Raw genomic sequence first — 17,500 nt, 5'->3', positions numbered from 1 at the left:
CTTACCACACAACCACTCCTGCAATTATAATCGGCCTGGGGCTATAGTAGAAGACACTTGCCCAAGGTGCCATGCAATGGGTTTGAACCCAGAACCATGTGGTTTGGAAGCAGGTTTCTTACCACACAGCCACTCCTGTTCCTTCATCCATTTATCCATTCATTCACTCATTCATCCGATTACTCATTCTCAAGTTCATTCTGTCCCCCTCATTCATTCTTTCATTCGTTGTTCCAGTCCTTTGTCTGTTTGTCTCTGACCACAGTTTTCATATAATCAATCTGATTGGCTGACATTTAACTGCTGCTGCTGCTGTTGTTCTTGTTTCTGTTGTTAATGTAGCTGTCACTTGCTGTCATTAATATGGTTTTGTTGTTGTTACTGATGATGGTGATGTTGTTGCAATTGTTGTTCCTGTTCTCTTTGTTGCTGCTACTCCTGTGACTGCTGCTGCTACTTTTTTTCTTCCTGTTGCTGTTGTTGTTGTTGCTGTTGTTGGTTGTACAGCTATGCTATGATGTCTTCTGCTGTTGTTGCTGACGATATTGTTGGTGTTATCATCATCATCATCATCATCATCATCATCATCTTAATCAAGGTGGTGAGTTGGCAGAATTGTTAGCACCTGGACAAAATGCTTAGCAGTTGTCTGCCTGTCTCTACATTCTGAGTTCAAATTCCGCCGAGGTCGACTTTGCCTTTCATCCATTCTGGGTCGATAAATTAAGTACCAGTTGCGCACTGGGATTGATCTAATCGACTGGACCCCTCCCCCAAAATTTCGGTCCTTGTACCTAGAGTAGAAAAGGATATTGTTGGTGTCATTATTATTATTATTATCATCATCATCATTATCATTAAGGTGGTGAGTCGGCAGAATCGTTAGCACACTGGACAAAATGCTTAGTGGTTGTTCGCATGTCTCTATGTTCGTTCTGAGTTCTAATTCTGCCGAGGTCAACTTTACCTTTCATCCTTTTGGGGTTGATAAATGAAGTACCAGTGAAATACTGGGGGTCATTGTGATTGACTAGCCCCCTTCCAAAATCACAGGCCTTGTGCTTATAGAAGAAAGGATTATTATTATTATTATTATTATTATTTTTATTATAATCATTTTGGCAGAGAGCTGGCAGAATTGTTAGCACGCTGGACGAAATGCTTAGCGGTATTTTGCCTGTCACTGCATTCTGAGTTCAAACTCTGCCGAGGTCGACTTTGTTTTTCATCTTTTTGGGGTCGATGAATTAAATACCAGTGAAACATTGGGGTTGATGTGCTCGACGATCCCCCTCCCCCATATTTCAAGCCTTGTGTCTATAGTAGAAAGGATTGTTATTATTATTATTATTGAGTGAGAGAGAAATGCTTGCCATCAAAGGGACATTGGGGGACGAATATACAAAGCCCAGTATACCCACCATGACTACCCATCTGATAAGGGTACACTAGGCACATGCATCACAACTATTTGTGTGTGACATGGTGATCTCATATCAAGATAAACAGCGCATGACCTTGTAGGTGGGACCCTGTTAGAATTTTCTTCAGGTCGAGTTGCCTATCCCGCTCAAAAGGTCCCTGAATAAGGGTTGTTTAAGGATGTTGAGCAAAACACCCATGTTTCCAAAGGTGAATTATTCAAACTCCAAAGAACTCCTCTCAACACATGGCTATGATGCTCCCCCCACTACTTCTGCTTGTGATCAGAGATGCACATATCGTCAGCCACTAAGGGACATGCTCAACTGATTATGGTCAAACAACTGACAAGCAAATCTGTGGTATTGAGCAGAATATTTGCTGTAGCCCATCTTCTTATACCAAGACAAAACAATGTCCATGATGACACTTCCAATCAATTAAGATCAGAAGCCATGAGAGCCACTGCCTGGTACTGCTTCAGGGTATTTTATTATTATTATTATCATCATCATCATCATTATTATTATTATTATTATTATTATTATTATTAGTAATAGTAGTAGTAGTAGTAGTGTTATTATTATTGTTAATATTATTAATGAGTGAGAGAGCAGTGCATGTCATCAAAATGACCCTGGGGTATATATTATTATTATTATTATTATTATTATTATTATTATTAAGGTGGTAAGCTGGCGGAATCGTTGGCACAATGGGCAGATTGCTGAGCGACATTTCATCCATCCTTAAGTTCTGAGTTCAAATTCCACCGAGGTCCACTTTGCCTTTTATCGTATTAAGGTCAATAAAATAGGTACCAGTTAAGTACTCGGGGATGATGTAATCAACTAGCTCACCCCCACCAAAAAAAAAAATTCTGCCTACAACAGAAAAGATTACTATCATCATCATCATCATCATCATCATCATCATTATTATTTTTATCATTATTATTTAAATGCCAATGGGGTCGACTTTGCCTTTCATCTTTTCGGGGTCAATAAATTAAGTACCATCGAAACATTGATGTCGATGTAATCGACTGGTGCCCTTCCCCAAAATTTCAGGCCTTGTGCTTATAATAGAAAGGATTATTATTATTATTATTATTATTATTATTATTATTACTATTGTTATTGTTGCTGCTGCTACTGCTGCTGCTGCTGTTCCTGTTTATATAGCTCTCATTTTTGCTACAGTTACTACTGCTACTATCACTGCTGGTGTTACTTCTGCTGCTGCCGCTGCTGCTGCTGCAGAAAGACAATAGCAGCGGCAACAGGTGCAGCGTCAAACCATTGCAACATTGAAAAATGACAGCAGCGACATCAGCAGCTGCAGCTAGCGCCATCTGTCACCTTGTGGTGACGTCAAACAATTCTTGGTGATATTGTGAGACCATGCTTTCACACACGCACACACACACACACACACACAGAGTCACATACACACACACACACACGCAGTCGCATACACACACACACGCTCACACGCGTGCGCACATATGCATACAGCCAGACGTACACATTTGCTGACACAGACAGATGTGCACACAAAACATAGGTACGTACGTGTGTGTGTATATGTATGCAGTTACATTCACATGTGTGATCATATACGCATATGCACATGTGCACACAGAAACACACACACACACACACACACACAAACACACACACGTATATCTGTCTATTTTTCTATCTGTTTGTCTGTTTGTCTGTCTGTCTGTCTATCTATATCTGTCTCTGTATGTATGTATGCATGCATGTATGTATGTATGCATGCATGTATGTATGTATGTATGTATCTATCTATCTATCAATCTATCTATCTCTCTCTCTCTCTATATATATATATTTATATATATAAGTATATATGTATATATTTATATATGTGTATATTATGTGTGTGTGTGGGGTATAGATAGACAGACAGACAGATAGATAGATAGATAGATATAGATAGAAATATAGATAGACAGATAGACAGATACATAGATGGAAGAAATACCACTAAGCATTTTTCCCAGCATGCTAACAATTCTGCCAGCTCTCCAGTTTAATAATAATAATAATAATGACAATAATAATAATAATAATAATAATAATAATCATAATAATAATGGCTTCAAATTTTGGCACAAGGCCAGCAGTTTTTGAGGAGAGAGGGAAAGTCGATTACATTGCTCCCTGTACTTGACTGATATTCATTTTATTAACCGTGAAAAAATGAAGGGTAAAGTTGACCTTCGTGGAATTTGAACCCATAGCTATCCATCACATGCACTGGCATTGACATGTCCTCAGTCTCCCACTAGAACATCCTGCCAGGGATTTACTCTCATTTGACGCAACAGCTGTGGGTCGGAAGCGGCCTCATGGCAGGCCTTGCGCCAGATTGCTGGACATGATTGGAGAAGATCTCCAGAGGCTTGATGTCACTTTGGCGGATGCAGAGGGGGACTGGCACAAGGCCACCAGTGATGGAGAGCCCTAGTAGACCTGCTCAGCTCTATGCATGATGACATCTCTGGGACCACTAACCCGGGATGACCTCAGCCCCATCAAGCAAGAGCATGAAGCAAGCAAGAAACAGGTACTTCATAATTTTTTCAAAGCTTAAATTATCCGTCCATGTGTTGTGATGTGGTGGGCAGGTATTGTAAGGGATATAATTATTTGTGAATAAATTTTGGTAGGATTAAAAGTTTGAATTTTAAATCAAAGAACAAGGAAGAAGATGTATAAAACACACACATTTGATATTTCTTTTTTCCTCCACATTATAAAGATCTTAAAATTTCTAGTCTTAAGTATACACATAAAGCACCATTTCATTCCTATCGGCAGTTGTCAGCATTGTAAATAAATAAAACAAAATCAAACATTTTATTAAGTGAGAGATTTCTTAAAGATGGACAATAATTTACATTGACTTGAAATATACAAATACTGCTTTTGATGCCTTTAAAATACTTTTTCTTTTTTTTTTTATTGAAGCATAAGATTAATTATTCTTTGAAGTTTAATCTATATATATATATATATATATTTGTAGCTTTAAAATACGCTTGTAGTTTTTTAGCGCCTTTGTTAAACTCATCATTGTTATCATCATCATTGCTGTCGCTTTCATCACCACCCACTACCACCACCATCATCATCATTGTCATCATCATCAGAGTATCAGCAGCACACTATCATCATCAACAGCAGCAGTAACAGCACAGCAGAAACAACAGCAGCAGCAGCAACATCATCATCATCATCATCATCGTTTAGCATCCGCTTTCCATGCTGGCATGGGTTGGACGGTTTAACTGAGGACTGGCGAGCCAGAAGACTGCACCGGGCTCAGTCTGATCTGAACATTTTATTGACCACTTTTCCATGCTTATTTGATCGACCTCAGTGCATAACTGGTACTTATTTTATCGACCCTGAAAGGATGAAAGGCAAAGTCGACCTCGGCAGAATTTGAATTCAGAACGTAAAAACGGACGAGATGCCGCAAAGCAATTTGCAGGCACAAATTTCCTTGAAATCTGTGGGACGGGAGGGGGGGGGGCTAGTCGATTACATCAGCCCCCAGTAGTCGACTGGTACTTCTTTGGATATCGATCTTGAAAGGCGAAGTTTGAACACAGAATGTGAAGAACCAGAAGAAATGCAGCCAAGCATTTTGTCCGGCATGGTAGTAATTCTGCCAGCTCGCTGCGCCTAAATAATAATGCTGATGACGACGATGATGATGATGATGATGGTGATGGTGATGACAACTACAATAAATTTGAAAAATTACGATGTTGAAAAAAACGGACGTTAGCTTATATACAACACGCAAATGCACGTGCAATAGCACACAGGAACACATAGAGAACGCATGCGCTCACACTTCCAAGCACGTGTGCGCATCCGCAAGTAGGCGTACGCACGCACTCACACAACGGACACGCAAACACGCGCTATCGTTCCCGGGTGCGCTCACACGCGCACACATACACACACACACACACACACACACGTATCTTTGCGTGCGCCCGTAAGCGCACACGCATACATACACACCCAGATACGGAAACCATGATGAAGAGGAGAAAGGAAGCGAAATGGTTTAACACATATACGTATAGATACACACACACACACACACACACATCAACACGTATACACACACACACACACATCAACACGTTTACACACACACATTCACACGCAGAGATCAACACGTTTACACCAATATTCACGCATCAACACGCTTGCATACCCACACGCGCGCATACACACACACACACACACACACACACACACATACACACAGGTACTTGGACAAGCAGACACACACGAGAAGGTGCGTGGCTTTGTGGTTAGGGTATTCAGCTTTCGATTCTAAGGTCGTGTGTTCAATACCCGGTAGCGCGTTGTCTCCTTGAGCAAAACACATTTTTTTTTTCACATTGCTCCCGTCAGTTCAGCTGGCAAAAATGAGCAGTACCTGTAATTCAAGCGGCCAGCCTTGTCACACTCTGTGTCACATCGAATGCTCCCTGAGAAATGCATTAAGGGTACGTGTGTCTGTGGAATACTTAGCCACTTGCACGTTAATTTCACGAGCAGGGTCGACTGGAACACTCGTCGTTGTAACCGACGGAGCACCACCACTGACACATGTCGTTGTAGTTATCCTTGCCTCCTTACCAGTCGTTCTTGGTGACGGCGCATGGTCTAGTGGTTAGGGTGTTGTACGCAAGATCGTGATTTCGATTCTCAGGCTGGGCAATGCATCATGTCCTCGAGCAAAATACTCATGACTTCTAGATTGTGGTTTCAATTCCTGGACTGGGCGGTGCATTGGGTTCTTGAGCAAAACACTTCACTTTATGTTGCTCCAGTCCACTCAGCTAATGGGTAGCTAAAGTCTGTTTGTCCTTTCGTCTCTCTCTCTCTCTTTCTCTTTCTCTCTCTCTCTCTATATATATATATGTATAAACATGTATGTATATATACATATATGTATGTGTATATATATATATATATATATATATATATATATATATACGTATATATGTGTATATATATATAAATATGTATAATATATATATAGAAAAATATATATGTATATATATATACTTGTGTGTGTGTATATATATATACATATATATATATATATATATATATATACATATATATATATATATATATAGACCTCTTCATCAGTCTGTTGGTCTGTCTTCCTGTTTATCTATCAAAATATAATTCTTAACTTATAAATGTCACTGTTCAAAATAATACTTAGTAACTTCTAAAAATACCGAATGTTGAGTGGAACCAAACAAGGATATTATTATTATTATTATTATTATTATTATTATTATTATTATTATTATTATTATTATTATTATATATCGATGCTTTTGTAGTAGAGAGGTCTCGAGAGGCTCAATGACATAAACGGATCTCCGTCAGCTTCAGCGATGATTGTTCTGTTATGCGAGCTACTGAAATACTGTTAATTGAATTAGCAGCCAAGTGGTTGAGTGTCCCTCACATGCGTGTGACGTTAACGTGTAAAGGCATTCCGTCGGATACGACGGTGACGAGTGCTCCAGTTGATCCGATCAACGGGACAGTCTGCTCGTAGGATTAACGTGCAAGTGGCTGAGCACTCCACAGATACACATACCCATACCCAGGGAGATTCAGTGTGACAAATAATGTGACAGGGCTGGCCCTTTGAAATACAGGTACAACTCATTTTTTACCAGCTGAGTGGGTGGGAGCAATGAAAAATAAAGTATCTTGCTTAAGGACAAAACGCGCCGCTGGGGATCGAACTCATGATCTTACGATCGTGAGCCAAATAATCTAACCTTTAAACGGCTGCATTTATCACTCGTGGTTCGGACGGTCAGTCTCTTGTTTCCAGACCATCTTTTGATGCCGTCAGTCCATGTTTAAACGCCTTTGCTAGCCACTTGCCCTCTTCCCCTCCACAATTCGTGTCAAGATGGTTTTGGGGGGCAATAATTCGTGGCTCGGACAGCGACATGATGAAGAGGTTAACGTCAGAAGCTGTAAGTGCGGTTACGATGGCACGCATTCTAGTTGATCCGATCAACGGAACAGCCTGACACAGAATGTGACGAGTCTTGGGTCTTTGAAATACAGGTACAACTCATTTTTGCCAGCTGACTGGATTGGAATAATGTGGAGTAGTGTTTTGCTCAAGGGAGCAACGCACCGCCGGGAATCGAACTCACGACCTAACGATCGTGTGCCGGGTACCCTAACCACTAAACCACGCACCTCATGTGTGTGTGTGTGTGCACGCGTGCCTTTAGGTCCGTTTGTCCCACACCCACACTTTGATGACTGGTGTTGGTTTATTTACATTCATGTAAGTTACGGGTTACGCGGACGTATAGAATAAGACAGATAAAATAAACACCAGACTTTAGCAAAATAGATACTGGAGGCGATTTGTTCGACTGAGCCAATAAGTATTTCCAAAGCAGGGTCCGTGTAGCCCTTGAGGGTCTATATACGATTTTGCTATTAAAATTCATCTGCAATAAACCGGTTATACTTCTACAAAACACAAAATATTTTCACATTTTTTGAAATACAATTCCTATTAATATTTAATTATAAAAATATAAAAGGATTTTTAAACATTGAATGGTTTTAAGGGTCTATTCGCATTAAACAGGAATCAATCAAAGGGTAAGAAAGTGATTGGGAAACACTGGAGCGGTGCTCTAGCATGGCCGCAGTGATGCGACTGAGACACGTAAAAGATTAAAAGATATGTTTTTTTTTTCAGTTCAGTTTGTGTATAATTAAAATGGCTATTTCTATTTAAAAGTGGGGAAAAAAAGAAAAGCAAAACAAAAAATTTTAAGGGAGATAACTCTAATCTGATTATTTGCTGAGTTATTTCCCTTGGAAACAGATTGAAATCTCGTATATTTATTTAGATGTTGGTCAACCGAAGAGACTTATTTGAAGAAAGGCGTTCCATTCGTGACCATCCAGTCTATTTTTTTACTTTTTACAGACCTAGTGTATTTAGGAGTAGATAATTTAGTTTCCCTCCGTTGGAAAAGACAAATGATTATATGCTTTATTGGTACTTCTCTGTCTATTTCTCCGCATGTACATCTTTATCTTTCATTTGTTTGTCATTAAACCGCGGCCATGCTGGGGCACCGTCTAGAAGATTTTTAGTCGAATAAATAGGATCCCAGAATACACTTTCTGTTATACTTGATGCTTATTCTATTGGGGACTTTTGCCGAACCGCTAACCTGCAGAGACGTAAACACACCAGTACTGCTTGTCAAGCGGCGTGATGGGGGTAGACACACACACACACACACACACACATGCACACGCACGCACACACATATGTATGTACGGGCTTCCACACAGTTTTCCTCAACCATATTCAATCGCAAGGCATTAGTCGACTCTAGGTTATAGTAGAAGACTCTTACTCAAGGTGCTGCGCTGTGGGACTGAACCCGAAACCATGCGGTTGCAACGTAATCTTCTTAACCAACACAGCCACACCTGCGCCGATATATCTAACCAAGGCGGTGAGCTGGTAGAATCGTTAGCATGCCGGGCGAAATGTTTAGTGGTATTTCGTCTGCCGCTACGTTCTGAGTTCAAATTCCGCCGAGGGGTCCCAGTCGATTAGATCGACCCAGTACGTAACTGGTACTTAATTTATCGACCCCGAAAGGATGAAAGGCAGAGTCGACCTCAGCGGAATTTGAACTCAGAACGTAAAGACAGACGAAATACCGCTAAGCATTTCGCCCGGCGTGCTAACGTTTCTACCAGCTCACCGCCTTTCCTAGTTTAACCCATTAAGTCCCAGAGTACTTAAATTTCTGAATATTACTTGAAAACTTTTACAGATGATTGAAAATAGGTTAAAATGAAAAAAATATAATTATTAAAACTCCTTTACTTCAAGTAGAAATGGAAATACTCGGTGTCCTATAAATAGGACTTTGAGACAATGTGATATAGCTTATTTAATGTTCTCATTTAGTGTCCTACTTATAGGACAGTGGGACTTAATGAGTTCAGTATCTCAATGCACCAAATGACCTAAGGCATAAATCTTCGAAAAAGATTGCGTCTATTTACTTTTGAGGCGTGTGTGTGTGTTCGAGTCTGTCCTCCCCTCCACCACTGCTTGACAAACGGTGTTAGTTTGTTTGCGTCCCTGTAGCTTAGCAGTTCGTCGAAAACAAAACTGTTAGAATAAATACCAGACTTCTCCAAAACAAAACAGGGAAAAGCAAAAACAAAGAAGATTTCTTCGACTTAGCCCTTCAGTACGGTGCTCCAGCATGGCTGCAGTCCAATGACTAAAACAAGTAAAAGAATAAAATATAAGATCTATGTGTTGTAAGTAGCTTGCTTCCCAACCACATGGTCCCGAGTTCAGTCCTACTGCGTGGCATCTTGGCCAAGTGTCTTCTGCTATAGCCTCGGGCCGACCAAAGCCTTGTGAGTGGATTCGGTAAACGGAAGCTGAAAGAAGCCCGTCGTGAAAATGTTCTCTATGTGGCTTGTGTGTTTTCTGTACTCTGGTTATTATTATTTTCTTGTCTACGTTTTGTTTGCAATGTCCTGTACCCAGATATGCACCTATATATACAGGTAGACGTAGGTATGCACATACCTGTACGTATATATGCATATACTCATTTATTGTTTGTTTTACATCCCTGTTGTAAGTAGTTTTTTCAACTTTATATTTTCTGACGCGACTCTACCTCTTTCTCTATCACTTTTTCCCCCTCTCGTTCTTCCTCTGTTACTACTACGTATCTCTCTTTACCCCTCTCGTTCTTCCTTCTGTTACTACTATATCTCTCTCTTTCCCCTCTCGTTCTTCTTTCTGTCACTACTATATTTCTCTCTTCCTCTCGTTGTTCACCTATTCCTCTACTTCCTCCCCTTGTTTCTCCCTTTACCACTCTCTCTCTCTTCCTTACTCCTTCCTGGTCACATGCTTCCGGTTACTAATCCTTTTCTTCCTTGGCTATCGCCGAGCAAACACGCGAATTTACTTCGTCCCGGCTTTCAGTTCGTGCCTCACAGCGTTCATATACACACATAATTTTTCACGTCTGGCCGCATAGACTTTTCCGTTTGTTTTCCTGTTTTGTTTTTTGTCCGCCAGTACATTCCTCCATGGCACAGGTTTAATTTGTGCATACAAATTTAATTTGCGGTCCATGGGAAGAGCCGTTTTAACGATGCGTTCTGCCCAACTCTTCGAAACGCCGGTGTTAAAATGCAAGTAGCTGATGAAGGAAAATGTTCTCTATGTGGTTTGTGTGTTTTCTGTACTCTGGTTATTATTATTTTCTTGTCTACGTTTTGTTTGCAATGTCCTGTACCCAGATATGCCCCTATATATACAGGTAGACGTAGGTATGCACATACCTGTACGTATATATGCATATAGTCATTTATTATTTGTTTTATATATATATATATATATATATATATATATATATATAGTTTTAGGGAAAATAACCAAGTTTCAAGTATGATATTTACTTTGCTTTATATTATACTCATTTATTGTGCTTTTAATTGTTAATTTTTCTATGTGATAGTAGATTTTCATCGATGAGTTCTTGAAACTTGGTTATTTTCCCTAAAACTATATATTTTATATATATTTTATCTATAAAGCTCAATTTAATTTTAATTTTTTATAAATTGGTTTTGAGTTTTTACCTGTAATTTTGGATTTTGTCCCTAATATTATATATATATATATATATATATATGTGTGTGTGTTTGAGTGTTTGTCCCCCACCTCATCACCGCTTGGCAACCGATGTTGGTTTGTTTACGTTCCCGTAACTTATGGAGTTCGGCAAAACTGACTAATAGAATAAGTACTAGGCTCGCAAAGAAAAGTCCTGGGGTCGATTTTTTCGACTGAAAAAATAAAAAAATCTTTAAAGTGCTCCAGTATGGCCGCTGTGAAATGACTGAAGCAAGTAAAAGAATAAATGAAAAGAACAAAAAAAACAAGAAAGAAAAGAAAGAAGGAAGGAAGGAAGCGGTCTCCAGTATTCTTTCCCCGCTTTGCTGTTCTTGACGCCTTATCTCCACACACGTACGCCTGACGACGGCTGTAATCTTGGAAACACCACGTGTCTTTTGGTTGGGGTGGGGTGGGGGTGGGGGGCTGGATAATTCTAGAATTTATTTGGTGTCCAGCAATTAAAAAGATTGTACCATTATTCTGGGAGGGAGGGAGAGAGAAGAGGAGGAAGGGGAGGGGGAGGGGGGAGAGTAGATTTAACCATTGCAAGGTGATTTATTAGTCTTTTATTCTAATCTAGATTATTGCCATAACAGTAACAACAACAGCAACGAAGCAGGGGAGGGCGGGGTTTCCATTGCTTACCACCATCATCATCATCATCATCATCATTATCGCCATCACTTCCAGCATCACTGCCATCGACACCTTCGTCGTCGCCGTCAGCATCACCGAACTAACACACCCCACCACCAGCAATCACCATCACAGCTACCGCCATCATCATCATTATCATCATCACCATCATCTCCACGATCACCATCACCACCACCATTACTGTCATCGCCGCCACCACCACCACCATCATCATCATCATCATCACCGCCATCGAGGCCTCCCTCATCACCAAAACCAACACACCACACCAGTGCAACCACGATCAGCCAAACCACCACCACCCGCCCCCGCCATTGACAGCAGCATATTTTAGATAAAAACTATCTTTTTTTCAAAAATAAGGAACAAAAAAAATATGAAAAAAAAAAACGAACAATAAAAATTTAGGATATTCTAGTGAGGTGGGCGAGGGGGGAAAGGAAGGATTTTGGCGGAAGGGATAAGACGGGATAATAAAATATTAATATTTGGGAGTCTGTTTCATTCAGTCATTGAAATTTTCTTTATTTAGTCTTCTTCTTCAACCCTTTTTCTTCTTCTTCTTCATCTCAACCATTATCATTGCCCATGTTTCCAGCATCATCAGCATCCTCTTCTTCCTCCTTTTCCTCTCCTTCCTCCTCATCATTCTCCTCGTACATATATACATACATGCATACATACATACATACATACATTCACACATACGAACATATGTACATGTGTATGAATATCACTGTGCCTATCAATCACATTGACATGTAGACATCTGGCCACACACACACACGCATACACACACGTACAGTCCGACAGACAGCTGACATTGTACACAACACTGTCTCTCTCTTTCTCTCTCTCTCTCTCTCATTGTGTCGTCTGACAGTCAGACAATTTACATGGAACTTAACACTGTCTTTATCCCTCTCTTATCTATTCACAACATTCAAACACCTTAGACGGAACATAACACTATGTCTCTACTTCTTCCTCACTGCCTCTCTGTCTCTACACTACTCCTTCTATCTCTGTCTCTCTCTCTCACTCTTCTTCTTCCATTCTCTCTCAGCTTCATACACAACATACAGACGGCCAGCTTACGTAGATGGAAGAAATTCAGTAACATAAAATCAAATACAAATGACAACCGAAGTCCAAGGGCTGTCCACAGTTAATATCATTAGGGTGATGCCCAAAGGAGGCAAAAAGTGAAAGCTATTGAGTAAAAGCTATAAAGTTAAAATATAACGTTTCGGATAAAATCCTTCGTCGGACACGCTGAGAAAAATCCAGGGAAGAGCAGAAAGAAAGGAGGCAGAGGGATGAAAAAGTTGAAACAGGATGAAACGCACATGGGTAAACACAACACAATACACCCACACACACCCAGCCTCTTCACACTTCGTTCTTTCCACTCTTTCTTTCGTTCCCCCTCTCACATTTCCTGGCTTTCTCTTCATTCTCACCTTCCCACCTCTTTAACTTCACTCTGTACCTTTTCTTTTTTTCTCGTCCCTCCCTAATTCTTCTATCCCTCTGCCTATACCCCTCTCTCTCTTCTCTCTCCTCATGACCGTTATTTGGGCAAGCCTGACCTTTCTTTCTTGGTTTGACTACCATCCGTGCAACGTCTATATTCCTCCGTATGCCTGTCATCTCTTATGTCCCTGCCGTAAATCGAAAACACGATCTTACAATCGTGAGTGCAACACCATAACCACTAAGCCATGCGCCTTATATGTATATTTTTTCTTAATTTTTTAATTGTATTAAATTTTATGATTTTTTAAAAATAATTGTATTTATTTCTATTTTATCCCTTTAATTTTTATCTTGTGTCTTGGGGAAATTTCGAACCTGGGTTCTCATTCCTAAGATATTCACTTCGTTAATTTTACGTTGAAATGATAACTTTGGGACTGGAACAAAACAGAATGATTGCATTACAGAATTAATTCTCATCTGTCCTTAACTCTGATCAAACATTACCAGGGCTGATAGTCATTATAATTGTCATGCCATTTAGCCCTCTTTAGTTCTGGGCCACAGGCCTAATTAGCTCTCCACAAGAGCTAGCTTGAAAGTCCACAAGGAGAACGGCTTTTAAGCCAGTTTATAATAGTTTAGAGTTTTGATGTTTTTGGATTTGCAAGTTGTAACACTTCCTTATATTTATGTTTTGTCTCCGAACTATTGCTGCTAAATAATGTCTTTTTTTTTTTTTATAAACGTTTATTCTTATACAAAATGTTTCACATGCAGGAAGTTTTTTAACAGATATCTTTTACTTTTTTTGGTAGTGCCTGGATTATGGAGACAGAAGAAGGCATATTTTATCACCAACACCGAAACGAAGTAAGTTTTTTTTTTTAATCCAAAATACTGCTGCTAGAACATGCTTATTCTATAATGCCCTGACCCCTGAAAAACAGAAGAAAAAAAAAAGTCAAGTAACTGTAGAGAAAGGATGAGTAGAACTAAATAAAGGGTGAAGGGTAAAAATCTCCTTAAGTCATGAATGACCATGGGATTGCACCTAGAAAGTTACCCTCCAAGGCACACGTTCTGGCAAGGTTGTTTATGGAAGACCAGCAGTCGTCCATGCATAACAGCCTCTCTTCTCCATGCAATTATATGTACATAGGGCAAAGGGTAAAGATTCCCTTTGCCCATGAATGACCATGGGATGCACCCAGAAAGTTACCCTCTAAGGTACACGTTCGGGCAAGGTATCTTGCTTAAGAACACAACACACAGCTCAGTCCGGGAATTGAACTCACTGCCTCATGATTGTGAGCCCCCGTCACACTAGCCACTGAGCCATGTGCCTTCATGCAGAACTAAACAGACGTGAGAGAAAACATTGAACAATAACAACAATAATAATAGCAGTAGTCGTTGTAGAAATAATAGTTTATTATCATTATCAAATGTTAGAAATTATTGTTTTAAAACGATAGAAATCCTTAATATCATTATCATATTTCCTTATCATTATCATTAATAATTATTTAAAAAAAATAAAAGAAGTCATTAATAATAATATTAATATTATTATTATTATTAATATTAGCAAGTAGTGAATCCATATTTATCAGAAATTACCATTAATAATCAATTTGCAGCATATCTTTTTTTTTGTTTTGTTTTGTTTTGTTTTGTTTTATTTTTTTCGTCAATATATATCCTATTTTCAAGAGTAGCGGAAACAACCCCCGGTACTCCTCAGAGAGAATTATCTTTATTCAGAGATTTCAGGAGGAAAAAAAAAAAAAAAAAAAATTTGAAAAATGGTAAAATTTTTGTTTTGGCATTTTTATTCCAGATTTGACTGGTTTCATATAAATCACGTTGTTTTCTTTTTTTTTTTTTTGATGTCTTTAATTTTGTATTTTTTAAAATTTAATTATTTAGTATTTTTTTTCTTCATTTGGCTGAGCAGGGTAGAGTAGGGGAGGGCTTAAGAATTTCATGTATACATACATATACATATATGCACACACAGAGACACACATATAGATATATACAAATACATACATCTTTATATATATGTAAATGCGTTCATTTATAAATGTCTACATATATACGAATAGACATATATACATACATGCAAATATATTTGACTTCATACACACATTTATGTATGCAAATACATATGCATATTTGAACATATATGTATGTGTGCCTATATATACACACACACACGTGTGTATATATATATGAGTATATATGTGTGTATATATATATGAGTATATATGTATATATATATATATATATGTGTATATGAATGTATATATATGTGTATATATATATATATATATATGTGTGTATATGAATGTATATATATATGTGTATATGTATATATATATATGCGTGCATATATATATGTATATATGCGTGTGTGTATATATATATATATATGACTTAAATATTGGAAGAACATTTATATTAGGATATATATATATATATTTCTATTCTGCTAAAAGAGCTCATTTCAAGTGAATGAGTTTGGCATTTGAAGGACTCAAGTTATTAGGAATAAAAGAAAAAGAAAAAAAAAATACTCCTCTAAATAAATAAATATTATTTCTCACACTATTTTCTGATACCAGCAAAAAAATTAAATGACAGAGAACTCAAGAAAACCCTTCCCTCTTAAAAAAAAAAAAACACGTGACACACAGATACACAAAAATAGCTCCTTTTGAATCCTCCATAACAGGTTTTTTTTCTTTTTCCTGCTGCTAAGTCAAGTTTATGTCTTTGATGAAAAATATTTGTGTTTGGTATGTAGGAAAGTAAAAAGCAACAGAAACCAACATTCACTGTGTTTTAGAAAGGAAAGATTCTTTGAGAAATTTACAGGCATTTTATGCGCTTAATTTGTCTCTTTCTGTGTATATGTTGCATATATATATATATATATATATATATACACACATATATTTATTATATTTTTAAAAAACAAGGGCTGATAATGACGTCAAAGCTCCTGCTTGCTAGCCTTTGTTAGGCTGTTCTCTTGGGTTAGAATATATAACTATATAAAGCCAAGAGGAACTCAAATACAGCACAGTCTGATGAAGGATAGTAGTCTGAAACGTCAAACACATTGTCACTTCTCTTCTTGTAAAAGCAAAATAAATATGTACTCTAAAGAAATTGAGCAATTCCTCAGTTTAATATTAAATCAACACAAAAACAGTAATATATATGTATATATATATATACACACACACACACACACGCACGCACGCGTGTGTGTATGTATGCATGGACGTTGAATAATGGCGATACAAAACAGAGGAGTGCTCAATACACATTGTAGAGTGTGTGGTTTATAGAAGCTGAATATTCATTTTAAGAGTTGAGTTTCATGCCACCGCAATCTTCAGATGACAAATTTCTTTTCAATAACAATGTGTGTGTGTATATATATATATATATATATACACACACATATATGAGTATGTGTACATAAGTATATATGTAATTATGTGTACATAATTATATATATATGCACGTGTGTGTGTGTGTGTGTGTGTGTGTGTGTATATATATATATACACACACATATATACACATGCATAAATATATATACTTATACACGTTTGTAAGCAGATGTATATGTATATATGAAAAAATAATTACATATATATATATATATACATATATGGATACATGTGTATACATATATATATATATATATGTATATACACCTTTATGCTTATATACATTTACATATGCGTGTATTTATAAGCGTGCTGTGTATACACACAGCACACACACATACGTACATATTGCTAGCAGTGTCTTGATTTTACAAATGAGAGAAAGAAAGAAATGTACTTGCTACATGAAAGAATATAAACCCATTCACACCTATATACATACATATATATATATATATATATATAATGTATACACACATGCACATATATATATACATATATATATATGCCTGTACTTCCATTGTTGAAACTGACAGTTTCAATGGTAAGTTACTGAAGCCTCTTCTCATCTAAGGTCCATGAGTTCTATTAGGGTTGAAATATGTCCGGATTTGTCACCATACTACCAAAGATTATGGCATTGCTCCTCATTGCATTCCCTT

At 37.9% G+C, this 17,500-nt stretch overlaps 1 long non-coding RNA gene across 6 annotated transcripts in view; it reads left to right on the top strand.

Moving 5' to 3' along the window:
* LOC149130927 (uncharacterized) overlaps positions 1-17,500 on the top strand; it is a 144,774-nt gene that overhangs the window by 32,089 nt on the left and 95,185 nt on the right. For 2 of the 6 annotated variants that reach the window (XR_016238542.1, XR_016238545.1), the window contains exon 2: positions 14,187-14,241. This is a non-coding gene — a long non-coding RNA (uncharacterized LOC149130927). Of the gene's footprint in view, positions 1-3,372; positions 4,021-9,640; positions 10,781-12,798; positions 13,243-13,271; positions 13,586-14,186; positions 14,242-17,500 lie in introns of those variants that run through there. The other 4 variants (XR_016238543.1, XR_016238540.1, XR_016238541.1 and 1 more) reach the window with 4 other exon arrangements.

This window comes from Octopus bimaculoides, chromosome 26 (assembly GCF_046866305.1).
Source record: "Octopus bimaculoides isolate indiv1 chromosome 26, ASM4686630v1, whole genome shotgun sequence".
Classification (NCBI taxonomy): Eukaryota; Metazoa; Mollusca; class Cephalopoda; order Octopoda; family Octopodidae; genus Octopus; species Octopus bimaculoides.
Note: the sequence above shows the minus strand (reverse complement) of the source record. Positions and strands in the feature narration are given on the sequence as shown.